Below are 18589 nucleotides of genomic sequence, written 5' to 3' on the forward strand. Positions count from 1 at the left end.
TGCACACACCTGTGCACGCTCACCTCCCAGGAGCAAGGCCAGGGTGGCTTAAGATTGCGTCCATCGAAATGAATAGAAAAAAGGAAAAAATTTAATAAAATAAACCACAACAGAAAAACCCCGCGACAGTCCCCCCTCCAGCTTCCTGCTCGGGGCTGCTGCCGACCGGATCTCTCCTTCTCCCTTCATGGGCAGCTTCTGGAATCCCTGCTTCTCTGGCTGGGTCTGTTCTTCAGTTTGTTCTTCTGCTAAGTCTGGAAGGTCCGGGGGCGGGGGTCTCCAGAATGCAATGGAGGCGTTCGGCTGGAGCGAGGGCTGCCTCGGCCATCCCTGCATCTGTCAGTCAGTCACGGGGGCGGGCCGGCCGTCCCTGCCAGGGGCTGTGGCACCATGAGCCGCCCACCCTCCAGGGCACAGGGCCAGCGGGACGATGCAGCGTACAACAGGGACCCCAGGGTCTCTGCACGGTTTACTTTTAACTCCATCATCATGAGGTGATTAAAAAAAAAAAAATCTTTCAACTTATAGATCGCCATGGGAAGGCAGTCAAAGATTGGGAGCCTAAGACAGGCCCGGGGCTTCTGAACCGAGCGGGGTGTTTCATTTTTTTGCGGAAATGCATTTTCTAACAAGGTAATAATAGTTAAGTCTTTGTCTTAGGCTTTGTTTTCCAGAGCTCAGGGCGAGACAGTCGGTAATAGGAATATTCTTAGAAAGCAGACCATAAAGATGGGATTTTAGAACTGGACTACTCACTGGCCTTCTAGCAATGAGGATTTCAGTGCTAGTGGTAAATAGGATACTGAAAATTCCTGGTTAGCAGTGGTACCATGATTATGGAAGTTTTAACCTTTGTTGAATTGGAATGAAACGCAGATGAAAGGGGAAGCATTAGCATATATGAAAGTTGTGATGTTTTAAAAGTATGAGGTCAGCAATCATTATAAGGATTGTGTAGAATGGCTTCTCTTTAAGCATTATAGATGTTGAAAATATAAAATTCTCAGCTCGGGTCAGCCAAATGCCGTAACACGGAAAAAGGTGAAATCTGAAGAACTTCCGGGGAAGTTTTTAGGGAGACTTTCCTCTCCTGTGGCATGAGAATGTGCTGAAAATCAGGCTCAGGATTTACTGAAAGAGTGGCAGAGCCTCGATGTATCCTGAACGCAAAGACTCAAGAGGCCCCTATGCTAAAGTCAGTGGCTTCATAGGAAAGAATGGAATGTTGAGACCTGAAACAGGGTAATTTGGGTAAACAAGCCTGAAAATATTGAACTCACAAGTTCTATTGAACTTCCAGGATGGCAGAAGAAGCCCTCTTCTCCAAGCCTCAGATTTTACAATGACATAATCAGAGGTGAGTGCCTCTCCGGATAATGCTTTCCCTCATGGTCTACCCACCTCCCTTTATTGCATCTAGTCAGTAGCTAGGGTTAGGCCTCAGCACAGGCAGAGCGGAGAAGTATAATCCATCTTCAGGAGAAAATAGTTTATGTCAAAGGAATTGACATACCTGACTAATAAATACTGTCAGCAACCTGAGAAGCAAATGTCAGAATAAAGCTTCAGATTTATACCCAAAGAGGTGCAATATTAGGCTGGGTATGGGAGAATTTATTGAATAAAGGCAATCACAAAAGCCTTTGAATTTGATGATCTAGAAATGACACTGATGTCTACCCCAAAATATTCTTCTGGGATACCTCTTTGAGGCTTCAATATAGCAAATACAATGAAAAATCTGGAATATCCTAACATGGTATTGAGGAAGGAGTGAGAAAAATTGAAGATACGGGAATGTTAGAATGGATTTACTATGTACAACCTGAGTACGCACACCCTGATTAAGATTCTTGTGTGGTCCAGACGATATTCCATAAGCAATGAAGTTTTGAGGGTACCGACATCTTGCTGGCAGCTGTGCTCTGCTAGCTGTGGCTGATGGTAGGAGTTGTTGCTGTTGAACTGGGCCCAGCTGATACAACACTCAAGCATCAGAGGCAAGTCAGGTGAAATTGCTAGACTCGCCATCAATTTGTCTTGGCCTTCTCACCTGTGGTAATAGTTAATAGGTCATGGTGTTCTTAGAAATGAGATAGATAGACATGAGAAAGAGAGAAGGAAGAGATGGGCAGAAGGCTGACATCAGCTGCTAAATTGGAAAACTCTGGTTCCATACCCAATTTCCAAGGTAATTTAGTTCACAAATGTAGAAGTAATTGATTGAAGAGTATGGTCCCCTTGAGAAAAAAAGAACCTGCAATGCCATCTGAAGTATATACAGTAAATATTCCCTTGATTATTCTCCAAGGGGATCTGAAACCATTTCCAGGGTAACAGCGCTGGGGAATGGGACAACACAGACATTTCTAGGACATTTAGATATAAGTTCTGAGCTGACACTGATGTCACGGGATCTGAAGCACAATTGCAGTACTCTGGTTAAATGGGAGTTTACAGAGGCCAGGTAGAGTTTGACCCAAGTCCATTTCACAGTGCATCCAAGTATATTTGGACCTAACCTATGGCTATTTCCCTGGTCCTCATGTGCAGTATGCAAAGAGAAATACTTAGCAGCTGGCAGAACCCATACTTTATGATCTGTGGAATAAAAGCTATTAGGGCACCAAGAGCCAAGTAGCAGACCCAGAAACCACACTCCCATCCTGAGGAAAATTATAAATCAGAGGTAATGTTATATCACAGTAAGAAATGCTGAGATTAGTATCACTATCAAAGATGTAGAGGATGTAGGGGTGATGGCCCACATCATATTTCTATTTAATTCACCTGTATGTACCCTACAAAAATGAAATGGATCGTGGTAGATGACAGTACATTACTATAAATTTATCCAATTGGCAGTCCCGATCACAGCTTCACAGCTGCTATATTATACCATCTGCCACAGAAGCTGCTATTGGAGCTACCACTAAGTTAAGTGACAGTAGATTAACACAGGCTTTGGCACTTGTTATAAGACTACTGATCTTGCATATACATTTTTTCTCCAATTCTCTTTAATAAAGAGAATCAAGTTCTGTGTTTATTCACATGGTAAAAACAACGGCACCCATTTACTCTCAAGTCCAGGGATATGCAAACTGTCCTGCTCTCTTTCACAATAGAAAATGCAGGTATCTTGATTATCTTGCCAATCTCTAGAATATAACACTAGATCAGTAAACTGATAACATCATGACAATCGGACTTGGTGAGCAGGACACGAGAAGTATAGTAGTTGTCAGAGGTGTCAGAGGATTAGAGATAAGCCTTATGAAGAGTCAAGGAATGGCCACAGTTTTGGAGGTCCAGTGGTCAGTAACATGGCACAACATCCCTTGTAAGACTAAGGATACATTTTTGCACTTTACAGCTGACACTTAACTGAAAGATACACAGTGTTTAATAGTCCTCTTTTGATTTTGGAGGTGGACTGAACATGATGTCACTACTCTGACTCATCTATTATTTGGTGACTTGGAAGCTGTTAATTTTGAGAGATGCCTAATGGGAGAGAGTTCTGCAGAAGATCCAGCCTGAGGCGTCTAGCCACTTAGGACTTATAACAGAGCAGATTGGCTTGAGGTAGAGATATGTATGGAGACAGGTTGCTATGAGTTTGAGAAGTTTCTAGGTTTTAGAGAAAGATAATTCTTTCTCTGTAAAAGAACTATTCTCAATTTGAATAAACATTCCTGTCATTGTACTGGATTCTACTAGCAACTGATGGCCTGACTACAGGATGCTAAGTGACTATGCCACTGGGGTTTAATTTTCTGAACTGAGTATAATCAGATCCATCATTTTTTATATTGGGTATATGCAGAAATGATATTTGAGTTTCAGCCTAAGCATATCCAGAATACACTGGTAAATCACACAGTTGTGTGGCCTAGACATCCACATCACTTACCTCTTCTGTACAGACACTCCTATCTCAGCTTACACCTTTGGCCTCAAGTGGTACTCCCAATAGTCAACCAACCTAGAAGAAAAGAACCTAGGCTAGTGCAAAGGCAGACTGATATGATATGTTAATGCAAAAGCAAACAAGACTGATGCCAATCCTTATGCTGGTGGACCAGCAAGCAAAGAAAGAAGTTACAATGTCAGTGGGAGTAATCAATCCTAATTACTAGGATAGTCTACAGCTGTTACATAATGAGGACCCAGAGGGTGTTGTCTAGAACCCACTGAACTTATGAACTTGTATGCCCATGGTAACCGTAAATGGATAACTACAGCAACAATGGTTAGAAAAGGTGTTTGTTTATATATTTCTCTGTAAAATTTAGTGGATTAAGATTAAAACAATACATTGTTTTGTTTATAATGTATAATTTGTGCAGAGCTCAGCAGGAACATCTTATCTTTGCTATATAAATTGTCTGGGGTGTCAACTGGAATGACTTGAAGGCATGGGGGCTGGAGAATTTGGGGACTGCCCATGCATCTCTTTCTCTTTATGTGGTCTCAGGCACTCATATGATTCAGGGCCTCTGAATAGGGTCTCTCTAGCATATTATCCTCAAGGTAGATGGATGTCTTATGCGGTAGCCCAGAGAACCAGGAGTGTGTCTTCCCAGAGACCAAGGTGTAAGTTGCAACGCCTTTCATAACCCAGCCTCTGAAGTCATACATGATCACATCTGCCATATTCTGTCAGTCACACAGGGACAGATATTATTTAATGCATGAGGGCACTACACCAGAGCTTCAATACTGGGAGATGTGCATCACTGGGGGTCCATCTGTAATATGGCTGCCACACAAGGAAATGGACACTAAATGGTAAAGTTCTGACTCATAACGTGTAAAGTTCTGAGACTCCCTGCCAAGCAAGCCACTCAGACCAGCCAACAAGATGGCCAAGGGTAGAACAAATGTAAAATGGGTGATGAAGGAGAAAGGTGTTGAATATCAGTCTAGGTTTGGGCACTAGTCACAGAAGTGGGCGCCTTTGTTTGTTTCACTTAACCATCTTCCCTTAAAGCCGTTTAGTGCTTGAATCTGGCAACCATTATGAGGCTGACTCTGACTGATTGGTCTTTTACATCCTTTCTTGGGGAAAAAATGAAGAGATGCTATAATAAAGACCATTTTCCTGAATCACCGTAAAATAAAACTGGAAATGAATTGTTAATATAACAATGTATATAGAGAGTAATAAATGTAAAAATAATTTAAGTGATAAAATTTGGCAATGGAAATTATGAAATATTTAGAAAGGAATAACTGAAGGCACCACATATCAAATCTTGTGGGGTGCACTTAAATGGATTAATTAGAGACACATCATCTTAATTGCATTTATTAAATTATAAGACAGATTTTAAATTAATGAACTCAAATCTAGGATAAAATAGAACAAGCCTCAAGAAAATAGAAGAAAGTAAAAAAGTGACCATGAATACAAACAAAACAAAAAAACAATAGATATAGTTAATAAAATAACCATCACAAAATTTTTTGAGAAACATAAATTAAGTAGACAAACTTCAATAATTTTTATAAAGTTATAAAGGTACAAATAAACATTAGAACACAAAAGATGATATCTCTGTAATTACTGTAAAGATTTACACAAATAAAATATCACACATAATATTTTGCTAATAATTTGAAAGCAGATAAAATGGGCAAAATCCTACAAAATTATATACTAGTAAAACCAATTCAAGGAGAAATAGAAAATCTTAATATACTTGAAACAGTTTAATAAATTGACTTTTTAAAGTCAAAACTCTTAGCCTTCAATGAAGAAAGTCAATACAGATTTCTCCCCACACCTCCTTCCTTACAAGGATTTCAAATACACAAAATGAAATCAAATACATTTCTTGATGCTTGCCTTGCTAAATTCCATGTCATATACAAGGTCTTTTATTGTCCTCATGTTCATTTCTTTAAAATTACTTTTCTTTTGTATGCCTATTCAATTTCCAACTTCTTCCCATTTACATGCATCTAGTATTTTGTGTTTAATGTGTGTCCTTTCTTTTGATCTTTAATCATGTCTTCTGCTGAGTCCATTTGATTTATCTTAAATGTTCTAATAATCTATACATATGTATAAAAATGTATAAACTACTCTTTCTAATATTTTTGTCAATTTTTCCCCCATGTTACACACTGTTATCCCAAAGGTCTTACCTGATAACTCCAATATCTGGATAATCTTGAGTTCTACTTCTCTCGACTATTTTTAAACACTCTTCCTCTTACATTTTCTTATTTCTTTGCATATCTGGACATTGTATATAACTTATATGGAGGTTCTATTAACTTTGTCAAAACATGAGTTTTGTCCTGGCAGGCAGTTAAATTACCTGTGAAGCCCTTGAATCTTTAAAACTTGCTGTTAGATTTTGTTAGGACAGATCTATTTCAATTGTATTTCTACTTCTAGGATATAGCCACTATTCCTAGAATATGTTCTTAATCTTAGATGTGGACTTTCTTGGATTTTAGATAAATATATGGTTTCTTCACTGAAGTCTCTCTACTCTGCCTGGGCCTACACTCCAATCTCTCCAAACTGCTACTCTACCTCTGAAATCTGTGTTCATCTCTTAGCCTCCTAGAAGTTGGTCTTTGGTATCCCTCCCAGAGCCTCATTCTATGGATACTCATCCATGGAAGCTTAGCTTAGAAGTTGGCCAAGAACTGGAGAGAAAAAAGTTATATAAACCTCTTGGGCAACCCTTGCTAGATTAGTTCCTAGGCAATTGGTAGTTTTTGTTGTTATCATAAAGTGGATCTGTTTTCCGTTTCATTTTTTTTTTAGTTACTTATTGCATTGAAGAGAACTTGTTGATTATACTTGAAGAATGATTTATTGAGCTGGAAGATAAGGTTGAAAAAGTCTTTCAAAAAGCATTAGCAGGAAATAAAGAGATAGAAAGAATAAAAAAGAAGTCAAAAGATATGGAGAATAATAATAGAAATTGCAGTGCCCATCTAGGATGAAAGGCAAGGTATACATGTAGAGAAAATATTTGAAGAAAAAAATTAATGATAAGTTGTTAAAATTAATGAAAGATGTAAGACTTAATACTAAAAGGGCACATCAAGAACTGAATAGGAGAGATAAGTACAAAAAAATCCTCATTTAGACTTATTATAGTGACATTTAAGATTATTGAAGACAAGGAGAAACTCTCAAGATTTTCAAAGAGAATAATTAGATTATCCACAGGAAACTAATATTCAGTACCTATTAGACTCGACAACAACAACACTGAATGCAAGAAAGTTTTCAAGGAAAAGAATTTAAACCTGATATTGCATTCAGTTAAGCTATCATTTCAATGTTCAAGCAAATATAAGATTAGTTTTCAGAGAGTCTAGCAACACGAAGAATCTCTGAAATAATTCTGAGAGGTTTAGCTTTTGAAAGGAAGCAATTGATTTTGTAAGCAAGAAATTGTTATGGAAGGGAAGAACATGTAAAAAGCAGAATAGAATTTATCCAAATAAACAATAATTTAATCATTTGTGTAAGGATAAAAGTACAATACTAATACTTCAACTGATACTAATGTTGTGAAAGTTTTGGGGAGAAGAGAGAAAGGTGGGGAAGGAATTGTGTTAACACTTGGTTCTGTTCAGGAGGAAAACACAGCTATCTATAAGGTTGTAGATATGATATGGAAACATAAACAAAATATTAATCTGTTTTATTTTCCAATGCTTAAAGCATTTCCTGGGATATAGTCAATGATCAAATAATATTTGTTAAAATAATCTTAATAAATTAATAATTACTACCAAAATAATAAAGATAGAATGCATATAGTTCAATTCATAAGAATCATCTTATTAAAATCAGGGAGACAGGAAACATAACATTTTGAAAATTAGAGTAGAAAAAAACACAAACTAGAAGGACAAACAACTTTTAATGCAATTGTAATAAAAAATAATTTATGGTAAACTGACTAAAGTAGATAAAACTTACTAATCAAAAGATAAGAACTCTCAGATTGTATTTAAAAGAACTAGTGGCCGGTTGCGGTGGCTCACTCCTGTAATCCCAGCACTTTGGGAGGCCGAGGCAAGTGGATTGCGTGAGCCCAGGAGTTGGAGACCAGCCTGGACAATGTGGCAAAACCTCATCTCTAAAAAAACAAACAAACAAACAAGAAATTAGCTAGGGGTGGTGGGGCACACCTGTAATCCCAGTAACTCGGGAGGCTGAGGTGAGATAATCGTCTGAGCCTGGGAAGCAGAGGTTTCAGTGAGTCAAGATCATGCCACTGCACTCTGTTTAAAAGATAAACACACACAAAACATAAGACACAGAAAACTTGATCATGGGGGCATGGCAAAGTATATCTGGAACATATCAAATGGAAATTTTAATATCAGAAAAAAGTGAAGGCCAAAATGAGATTTATGACTGAAAATGAATGTTACGTATGTAGAAAGCAAATGTGAACCAGGAAGATTGTAATAGTCAATAATAATTAATAACTATTGCATTAAATGATCAAAAAGAAAAAAATACAGGATCTTTCAGCTGATGCTGAAAAAATGTTCAATACAATTTTTCACACAGTTAAGGCAAAAATTTTTAGCAAATGAGGAAAAAGAGAGGCACTTCTTTAATAAAAAGGGAGCTATCTACCGTATAATAAGTGTCATATTTAATAATGGCCTTTCAGATTCATTCCTTTTCTGGTGGACGTCAAGACAAAGACGCCTGCAATCACTACTATAGTTCAACACAGATCTGAGGTCCTGGCCGAGACATTGAAACAAGAAAAATAAGTAAAGATAATAGGAACAAGAGGCAAAATGTCATGATATGAATATCCTAATGTAATGCTGAAAAGAATTTATAAACAAATTACTGGAATTAATATGAAAAATTAATCACTTTAAGAGCAGAGAAATAATATAATAAACACTCATGTAATCACCACTCTAAAAGTGAAAATTTGTCAAATTTGTTTCATGTTCCTCTTTTTAAGTAAAAATGATACATTTATAAGAACATTTATTGCAGCATTGGATATAAGAACAAACAATTGGAAAAAATCTATTTTACATTAAAAACATTAACGTTGAATGAGCAATAATCACCTACACTTTCTGCTCTGTGAAAATTTTCAATTAACTCAATCCAGATTTTTTCCCCAAAGTCCTTCTAGATAACATCCAATACTTCAGGCATAAATATATATTTCCTTTTTTTTAAATTTTATTATTATTATACTTTAAGTTTTAGGGTATTAACTCATCATTTACCATTAGGTATATCTCCTAATGCTGTCCCTCCTCCCTCCCCCTACCCCACAACAGTCCCAGGTGTGTGATGTTCTCCTTCCTGTGTCCACGTGTTCTCATTGTTCAATTCCCACATTTCTAATATTCAAAGCTTCAAGACAGACTCTTACCTTAAAATCAGGAGTTGATTTATTAAGACTAATGGAGGAATGTATTGAATGGAAACTAATGAGCTATAGATACGTCTTCCTTTAGGAAAACAAAAACAAAAAAACTTGGTTTGGAAAAGCTGATTTATAGTCTTAAAAGATCAATATTGTAAAACATTAAAATTCCATGCTCCTACCCCTGGTCAGGATTTTTTTAACCTCCTTCTCTAACGAATTTCGCAGTTTTTTTTTTTGTTTGCTTTTTGTTTTTGAGACAGAGTCTTGCTCTGTCTTGCTCTGTCGCCAGGCTGCAGTGCAGTGGCGTGAGCTCGGCTCACTGCAACCTCTACCTCCCGGGTTCAAGCTATTCTCTGCCTCAGCCCCTCCAAGTAGCTGGGACTACAGGGGGGCGTCACTATACCAAGCTAATTTTTTTATTTTTAATAGAGACAGGGTTTCACCATGTTCGCCAGGATGCTACCAATCTCTTGACCTCGATTTCACATATTTTAAATATGGGTTTTAAACAAAAACTCAGATCACTTGGAACCGTTTAAAAATGTAGCCGGCCATTCTATATAAATGATATAAATATGAGAAAATAGACACAGTAAAGTCTAGATCAGTGTTGCTCAGTGGAAATAATGTTAACCATAAATGTGAGCCACATATGTAACTTAAATTTTTCTAGCAGATGTATTACAAAGTAAAAAGAAACAAAATTAATTCTAATAATATATTTCAATCCAGTCTATCAAAATATTAGTCTTTTAACCTGTAATCAATATAAAATTACTATTGAGATATTTCACATTCTTTTTTAATACCAATTTTTTCAAATCTAGTGTGTATTCTACACTTACAAGACTATCTCAAGTCATACTATTCACCTTTCCACTTCTCAATAGCCACACATGGCTGGTGGCTGCCATATTAAAAAGCACAGTTTCAAAGAATGTATTGATTAATATAATGAATATGCTATGCTAATCTAAAGAAAGCAGGCACCATTATTTAGGAGTTTTAGAATGTGCTAAATACTGTGCTAAGCAATTTATGGATGATCTCATTTAATGCATCAAAAACCTATGGAGCTAATACTGATATTACTCCAATTGCCTTCATTATATAGTTGAGAAACTTGAGATTCAAAAGATATCCCAATGGACTACATATAAAATGGAGCAAAGCTGAAGATTGTGCCTGGATTGGCTGCTTCCTTAGTTTATATTGCTACTTATTTATACTGGCTATAGTCTGGTTGATGGTTGGCACAAGGGTGATGGCAATGGAGGGGAAAGAAGTAGACTACTTTGAGAAATATTCAAATGATGAAAGAAGCAGGACTTGGAAATGGGTTACACATGCAGGTTGAGGTACAGGAAATTATCAAGGTTGATGCTTAGGTGTTTGGCTTATGCAGATGATCAGATTGTATGACTTTTTTTTTCTTTTTAAATAAGCTTTCACAGGTTGAAAGATTGTATGACTATTGTTGAGATAAGAACTACCCATTGGGTCAGGCTCACTACTTGGGTAACAGGATCATTACCCTGAACATGCTTCAGCATCACACAATATACTCAAGAAATTTGCACATGTAACCCCTGAATCTAAAATAAAAGTTGAGATTGTTTTTCTAAAAAGAAACACTGGAGGGATCAGCTTTTGAGATAAGAACCTCAGTATTCCATACATCACATTCTGAATATACCTGCCATGGTTTTAGTTACATTAAGCCTCTGCTAGGAAATGTGATTGCAAAATGATCGTTGGCTTTTATTGGCTTTTACAGTGACCAGGAGAAAAAATAAGGAGAAAAATATTGTACCAGGATAAAAATTAAAAAAAAATCTTCTATGATGACTCCCTTTCACAACTAGGATGCAAAACTATATGAATGAGAAAATAATTTACAATTTATTTGGTGTGAAATCTTTTAGAAATGAGTAAAATCTATGTTAAAAGCTCAGTAATATGAAGCTTAATGCTATGATTTATTTGTACGAAACTCCTATAAACACTATGGACTAGAGCTAGGGACACTAGTTTATTCCACTGTTGTTAAAAATGCAATTATTTACAGCTCTCTGAAGTTTCTTCAGCCTAACCACTTCATTTCAATTGAAGGTTTTTGTGATTATTTGCCCCATAAATTTGAATCCCTCAATAATGAGATTGAATTACAATCTTCATATTTGTCTTGTAAGATAAGGGAAACCATCCTCTGCATCTGAAAACAGGTGAGGGATAATATCTGCGAGAGAAGGCTTGAGGGATTTGTGGAGTGTGAAAAGTTCTGGACTAGTTGCTGTGGGGAATAGCACAGGGAGGGGATGCAATATGGTCAGGGAGGGGACACAATATGGTTAAGGGGCTTGTGAAGCTGTGGTCAGGGCTAAAACTGTCCATAAGAACAGATATAAGAAAGAAATCATCAACTATACACAAGCCCCAAAATGTAAAGAGTAAAATAAAGTTAGTTTCCCAGGTAGCGAGTGACGGGAGGAGGCAGAACCTCATAGGTCTTATGATTCCCTTTATGTTCCCTGAGGGTATGATATTACATCATTTCAGAAAAATTAAATAAAAAGGTTTTATTACTCAAATTTGCTTTGGCAGAATTTGCCCTAAGAATGATATTTACTTAACCTCTTTCATGAATAGGGGACTCTGTTTTGTATTTGTAGCCCTCCATCCATCTGTTTGTCATGTCTATTGCTTGTTTCTTAGGGCAGTGGTCACTGTACTGAAATTTAGTCCAAGATGAGGCATCATTTTAGTTCAGTGACTACATGAATAGTGCCAAGGACTGAACAGTGAGGCATCAGGGACCCCCAGCTCAAACTGTAGTGTGATCCTGGGACCTTTTATGCTTCCTGCTGAATCAGAGTAGATTTTAACAATTGTCCCAGAGACTAAAGTAATCAAAGAAGTGCTTTAAAAAAATCACCTGAGACCAGGACATAGGATGAAGTAAGCCAATTAAGAGACTCCTTATAATAACCAAGTTATGAGGTAAAAAGTGTTTAAACTCAAGTAGTAGTGATGAGAACGTAAAGCTATATCAGTAAAAAATAGTTATGTTAGAAGAATAATCAGGAAAAAACTGACTTATTTAATCAGTATATTAGGAATCAGGAAAAAAGTCAAAGGTAATGCCATATGAACCTGCTGTGTAATAATCATGGTACCATTAGTAGGAGAACGTGGGTGTGATGTGCACAGAAAGGTGCTGAGGTATTGTAAATGAATTCAGACACTTTGCTATTGAATCTCTTTTTAGTTCCCTGTGGGTTTTCCTTTTGCGTTGTAATGGCAACAGACATACAATAGATATAATATGGGTACTCTATATTTGCCACCATAGTAGTGGGAGAAATGCCAGGCACAGGTAGTGTCCAAGATGTATTAAGCTTTCAGGTTGTATGTATTCATTTTCATTACCACCCAAACTCTTCCCCATATGATCTCACTCTCTAACTTTTAATACACATTTTAACTCCACAAGGATAACAAAACTGCATGTAGTTTTTCTTACAGTCCTTATATATTATAGTATTATATATTTCAGATATATATGAAATCTCCTAGTATCTCAGTGACTAAGACATACTCTTTTTTTAATAGAGAAATCTATTTATTTGAATCCATGCAATCAAGTTTTACCAAAGAATCTAACCGAAAAATATTCTTGTGCATATCGAACTCCTTTCATGGAACTTATCAGTTCCTGCCCTGCATCATGTCTTTCTAAATTTTGTACCTCCCTATATATATAGAAACCCACATCTATGTCTTTTCACTGCCTACATTTCTGATCAATACAACCCAACATCCATAGTAATAGTTAGCTGGCATCTGTAATGTCAGAATGAAATTAGAATACAGAACTCAAAGAGACAGTTTTGGGACTCATTTACATAATGATCTTAGTCTCTGGAGAAGACGATGAACAGAGAAGAGAGAATTTAAGTCCAAAGAGCAAAAGAAGGAAATCAAGGACAGATCCTTGAAGAACGCCCACCTTTTGTGGCATTGGATAAGAAGACCCTTGTGAAGCAGACAGAGAAGAAAAAGGATCAACGAATTAACAGCATTTTCAAAATATTCCAATGCTAAACAAAGACAAGTGCTTCAAAAACAGCAATGTAGTATACAATCTTCTCTTTCTGGGAATGGAAGAGAGATAGGTCTTCAGAAAGACCACGGGTAACTTCTGATAAAGCAGTGTTAGAGTTTTAGTGGAGTATTGTGGGAGCACAGTGGCAGGGGTTAAGAGATGAGCAGTTGGTAAATAATTAGAGACATCCACTCAATATTGTGTAACCTTAGAGATCAATGGTAGAAACCACACAGACCACTTTAGTGTCCTCTTTTATCACAGAGAATAATTTGATATCCTTCATACACCATTAGTCAGGAAACTGGGTTCAATTTTATTACTATCGATCTATTCTACAAGTTAAGACAAGCTATTTTAACTATTTTCACCTTCTTAACTAAATTTTCCCACTAATTACCTAGAGGAAATGAAATTAGGATGATGTTTATTTGCAACTGAGAGAAAAGGTATTCAGCTGCCATTTAGTGGTTAGTGTTTTCATTAAATTTATAAGTAAATATGATTTTATAATTTCATGATACTTTTATATAAATATTAACCCTGTCCCTTAATTCCACACAAAATCACCAAAAGGCTATATGTAAGTACCCAATTTTACTGAATTCCTGGTGGTTTATTAAAGGGAACCACACTGTAGGAAGAAGATTATCAGAAACTAAATATTACCTTATCCACAGTTTCCAAAGAGTTTACAGCTTCACAGGAGGTCTCCTCACAGGCAAATATTGGATTTAGAAACATTATTTCTCTATCTTGAAATAATCTGTTTAATCTCTGTTCTCTCAAATGAAGAGACTGGAAAGGGATGCATCAAGAAGCAATAGTGTCTATGAGTAAAGGAAGAAATTCTCTGCATGCCAAGGAATCTGAGTGGGTGTTTAGAGGACCAGGAAACTGAAGAACTCTCTGAAATCCTTGTTAACAGGATCTTCAGTTCAAAAGACAGTAACCATTCTAAATAACCGAATAGACCAATCCCTTATAGAGTCATTCACACTGTGCAGTCTGTCCAGATAGTTCCATTTATTGTAAAATGTGCTTTTTATGGAAGCATGCTTTCCTAGCTTTAGAAAACAGTCACCAACTCTTGTTGTCAAAGGAATTTCAATTTACCTGTTAATTTAATTTTATGTATTTAGCACCCAAGACATAGGCTTCTTCATTTCTCTGTTCTCCTCTCCCAGGTCTATAATGGTACATAAAACTCAAACCCTAATTTGATTTGTGAAAGTAGTAAGTTATAGAGAAGTTGCTAATTGTAGCTTATATGTACATTCAAAAATTCTTACCCACTGAACAAACTAAATATTGATCTGTTAAGTATGGATAAGAATTTGTTTAAAGCCTAAGTTTTTTTTCTTTTTGGAATGAGCATTTCTAAAAAGATGCCATCATTTTTAATGGTGGGAAGAACAATGATGAAAACAAATTCAGTAGCAGAAATTAAAAATAAGGGACAAGAGAAATTTATAACAAGAGGTACAGAATCAAAAACAGTTTTTCAAAGAAGATGTATTAATAGGGATTAGGGTCAGATAATTCAAGCAATCTTAAGTAAGATTAATATATCACAATTGTGGAGATATACTTTATGTCAAATTAGTTTGTAGGACTTGTCTCTGCTAATTAGTGATCATCCATGACCTCTCTGTTATACACTGGTTGCAGGGTTTTAGCTAAAATATAATAAAGTCTTATATTTTGAGTCATAGTCATTTGATAGACAGAAATTCCCTGATACTTGAAAAATAAATTAAGGATGATGTATGCCTTCAATAAAGAGATAATCATATACTGAAGGGAAATGTGCCTGTGACCTTGTCAGAGGCCAAAGTTGGCTATGGGTGGAATCACCAAAAACAAAGCGAAACAAAAACCCAAAAAACCTAACAAAGAGCATATCACTGTTGGGTTCACCACGTCCACAGAATGTTCATTGTCCTTTGCCTCAACATGTTGCACATATTATGGTAGATCACTTGATGTCTATTCTAAATCCATTCTCTCGTCTTTCCTTTTAACAACTCAGTATATTATATATTACAGGTATGCTATATATTATATAGACCTATATGTAATATATGACCCTTCATTGACAGGGGGAGTAGGAGTACTGACTTTTGAACAGTAAAAAACCTGCATATAACTATTGACTCCCCCAAAATTTAACTACTAATAGGCTAGTTGACCAGAAGCCTTACTGATAACATTAAGCAATCAACACAGATTTTGTATGTTATATGTATTATTTATTGTATTCTTACAATAAAATAAGAGAGAAAAAAGAAAATGCTATTAAGAAAGCTGTAAGAAAGAGAAAATGTATATACTATTCATGAGCTGGAAGTGGGTCAGGAGAATGGTCTCCATCTTCCTTGTCTTCACACTGAGTAGGCTGAGGAGGAAGAGGACAAGGGGGGAGCTGCTCTCACTGTCTCAGGGGTGGCAGAGGTGGAAAAGGTGGAGGAAGGGGAAGGAGAAGCAGGTGGAGCAGGCACACTCAGTGTAACTTTACTAAAATACATGGTAATTTCTGACTTTTTTTCCTTGTCATTTTTCTAAAATTGTTTCTATATGGTACCAATCCTTCTTCCACCTTTTGCTTTTGTGTCAGTGCCCATATCATAGGAGAATCCATGTTATGAAAGCAGTTAAAAAGTAGTCTTGAATAATCAGAATCCTTCTGATGATTTTCTAAGGTTAATTTGTTTTCTAATACTGCTTCTTCTATGTCTTCTTCCTCATCATTTGGCACTGGTTTGGAAGCACTCTCTCCATCATGGAGTCTTCTGTGAATTCCTCTGGCATGGTGTCTGATATGGTTTGGATTTGTGACCCTACCCAAATCTCATGTTGAATTGTAATCCTTAATGTTGTAGAAGGGGCCTGGTGAAAGGTGAATGGATCATGGAGGTGGACTTCTCCCTTGCTGCTCTGGTGATAGTGAATGAGTTGTCATCTGGTTGTTTAAAAGTGTAGCATCTCCCCCTGCTCTCTTCCTCCTTCTCTGGTCATGTTAGAGGTACCTACTTCCCCTTCACTTTCTGCCATGATTATAAGTTTCCTGAGGCCTCCAAGCCATGCTTCCTGTACAGCCTGCAAAACTGTAAGTCAATTAAAACTCTTTTCTTTTTAAATTACCCAGTCGCAGGTAGTTCTTTATAACAATGCAAGAACAGACTAACACAGTGTCTATCAGCTCTTAAAATTTTCTGAAATCCTTACCTTGAAAACCTTCTCCCCTCACCTTTTATTTTGGGTGATGGACATATCCCCAATCTCTTTTGTGATTTTCTTGATTGGCTCTCTTGTAAATCCTGTGAAGTCAGACACACCAACTGAACAGTTTTCTCTAGCAAGAATGTATTGCTTTGGCCTTAATGGCTTTCATGGATTTTCCTGTAACAACAAATGCCTCTTCAATGGTGTAGTCCTTCCAGACATTCATAATACTCTCTCCATCAGAGTTTCTTGACAATCTTTTCCATGGGGTACTCTGTGTAATGAGCCTTAAAGGCCCCTATGCTCCCTAATCTAAAGGCAGCATTAGAGACATTGTGTTTGGGTGCAAGTAGACCACTTTAATGTTTTAGGTGTTGAATTCATGGGGTTCTGGGTGGCCACGGGCATTGATTAATATCAAAAGAACTTCAAAACGCAGTCCCTTACCGGTAAGGTACTTCCTGACTTCAGGGACAAAGCATAGATGCAGCCAATCCAGAAAAAGCGTTCACATTGTCCAGGACTTCTTTTTGTACAACCAAAAGACTGGCAGCTGGTGTTTAGCTTTTTCTTTCAAGGCTCAAGGGTTAGCAGCTTTGTAGATAGAAGCAGTCTGGATCATAAACAGGACTGGAGGTGGGAGAAGGAGGGAAATGCCTCATTTAGTAGCCTATACCCTACTGGAGTTACTTTACACCCTTTACATTCCTTGTAAAAGCTGTATCTAGAAGACGGGATACATGACACAATGTTCAGATGTGGGTACAAAATAGTACTAAAAGAAGTCAAATACTACATTTTCTACTTATAAAAAAGGAGTTGGCTCTGGGCAGCCAATAGGTAACAAGAAGGCATTTTGTTCCAAAGATAAGGCATAGACTATATGTTTGTGTCCTCACAAAATTTTTGGGTTCAAATGATTTTTGGAGATAGGGCCTTAGATCATGAGGGTGGAGCAGTCATGATGTGATTTGTGCTCTTATAGGAGGATACATGAGAGTTCTTCCTTCATCCCCCCCTTCTCTCTCTCTCCATCCCCTCCTCTCTCTCTCTCTCCTCTCTCACTGTCTCTCTCTCTCTCCTCTCTCTCTCTCTCCCTCTCTCTCTGCTATATCAGAATACAAGGAGAAGATGGCCTTCTGCAGATCAGGAAGAGAGCCCTCCTCAAACAGTAAATCTGCTGGCACTTTGATCTTGGACTTTTTACCTGGAGAACTGTGAGAAATAAATGTTGTTTAAGCCATTCAGCCTATGGTATTGTGTTATAGCAGCCTAAATAAGACAGAAGGGGAAGGAGAAATGGAGGAAACAGTGAATGGGGTACTCAAAGGAAGATAAAGCTGAAAAATAATATTTTTTAATTTTTTGCACAGGTTCCCTTTTTGAGTGCTTCGTTAACATCTTGGAATTCCATAGTAGCGCACGCATAATCTGCCTTTTATTCCCTTTAAAATTTAGTGCGTTAAAAAGCATGAATTATCTATAAGCCTTTACAGGAAAGAGAATTTTTTTTTCACAACACATAAGTGTGAAGATATCTAGCATTTGTGGATGGGGTGTCATTTTTAACTGATAACATTCTGTTTTGTCATAGAGTTCCAACAGGAATGCACTAACTACATTACTTTGCTAATCTTAGCATTTGCTTCATATGGTTCTGTGTCAAATTTATTACTTTAATGTTGGTTTAGGACATACGACAATATTTACAATAATAAGCACTAAGAATAGTTTGTGTCCACAGACTACTGCAAGCCTTTGTGGGAGAGAGTGAGAATGGGGATAAGGGAGGTAAGAGATACCATGCTATATTACAATAGAAATTACCATCACTTCAGAGATTATTACTAAGTAAAGG

At 36.9% G+C, this 18589-nt stretch overlaps 1 long non-coding RNA gene across 1 annotated transcript; it reads left to right on the forward strand.

The window, feature by feature from the left end:
- Positions 1–363: 363 nt before the first annotated feature.
- Positions 364–17975, forward strand: LOC129398238 (uncharacterized). The gene is made up of 3 exons (XR_008625981.2): positions 364–494; positions 1301–1357; positions 17849–17975. It is a non-coding gene; the product is annotated as an uncharacterized LOC129398238 (long non-coding RNA).
- The last annotated feature ends 614 nt before the right edge of the window (positions 17976–18589 follow it).

Source organism: Pan paniscus, chromosome 6 (genome assembly GCF_029289425.2).
Source record: "Pan paniscus chromosome 6, NHGRI_mPanPan1-v2.0_pri, whole genome shotgun sequence".
Lineage (NCBI taxonomy): Eukaryota > Metazoa > Chordata > Mammalia > Primates > Hominidae > Pan > Pan paniscus.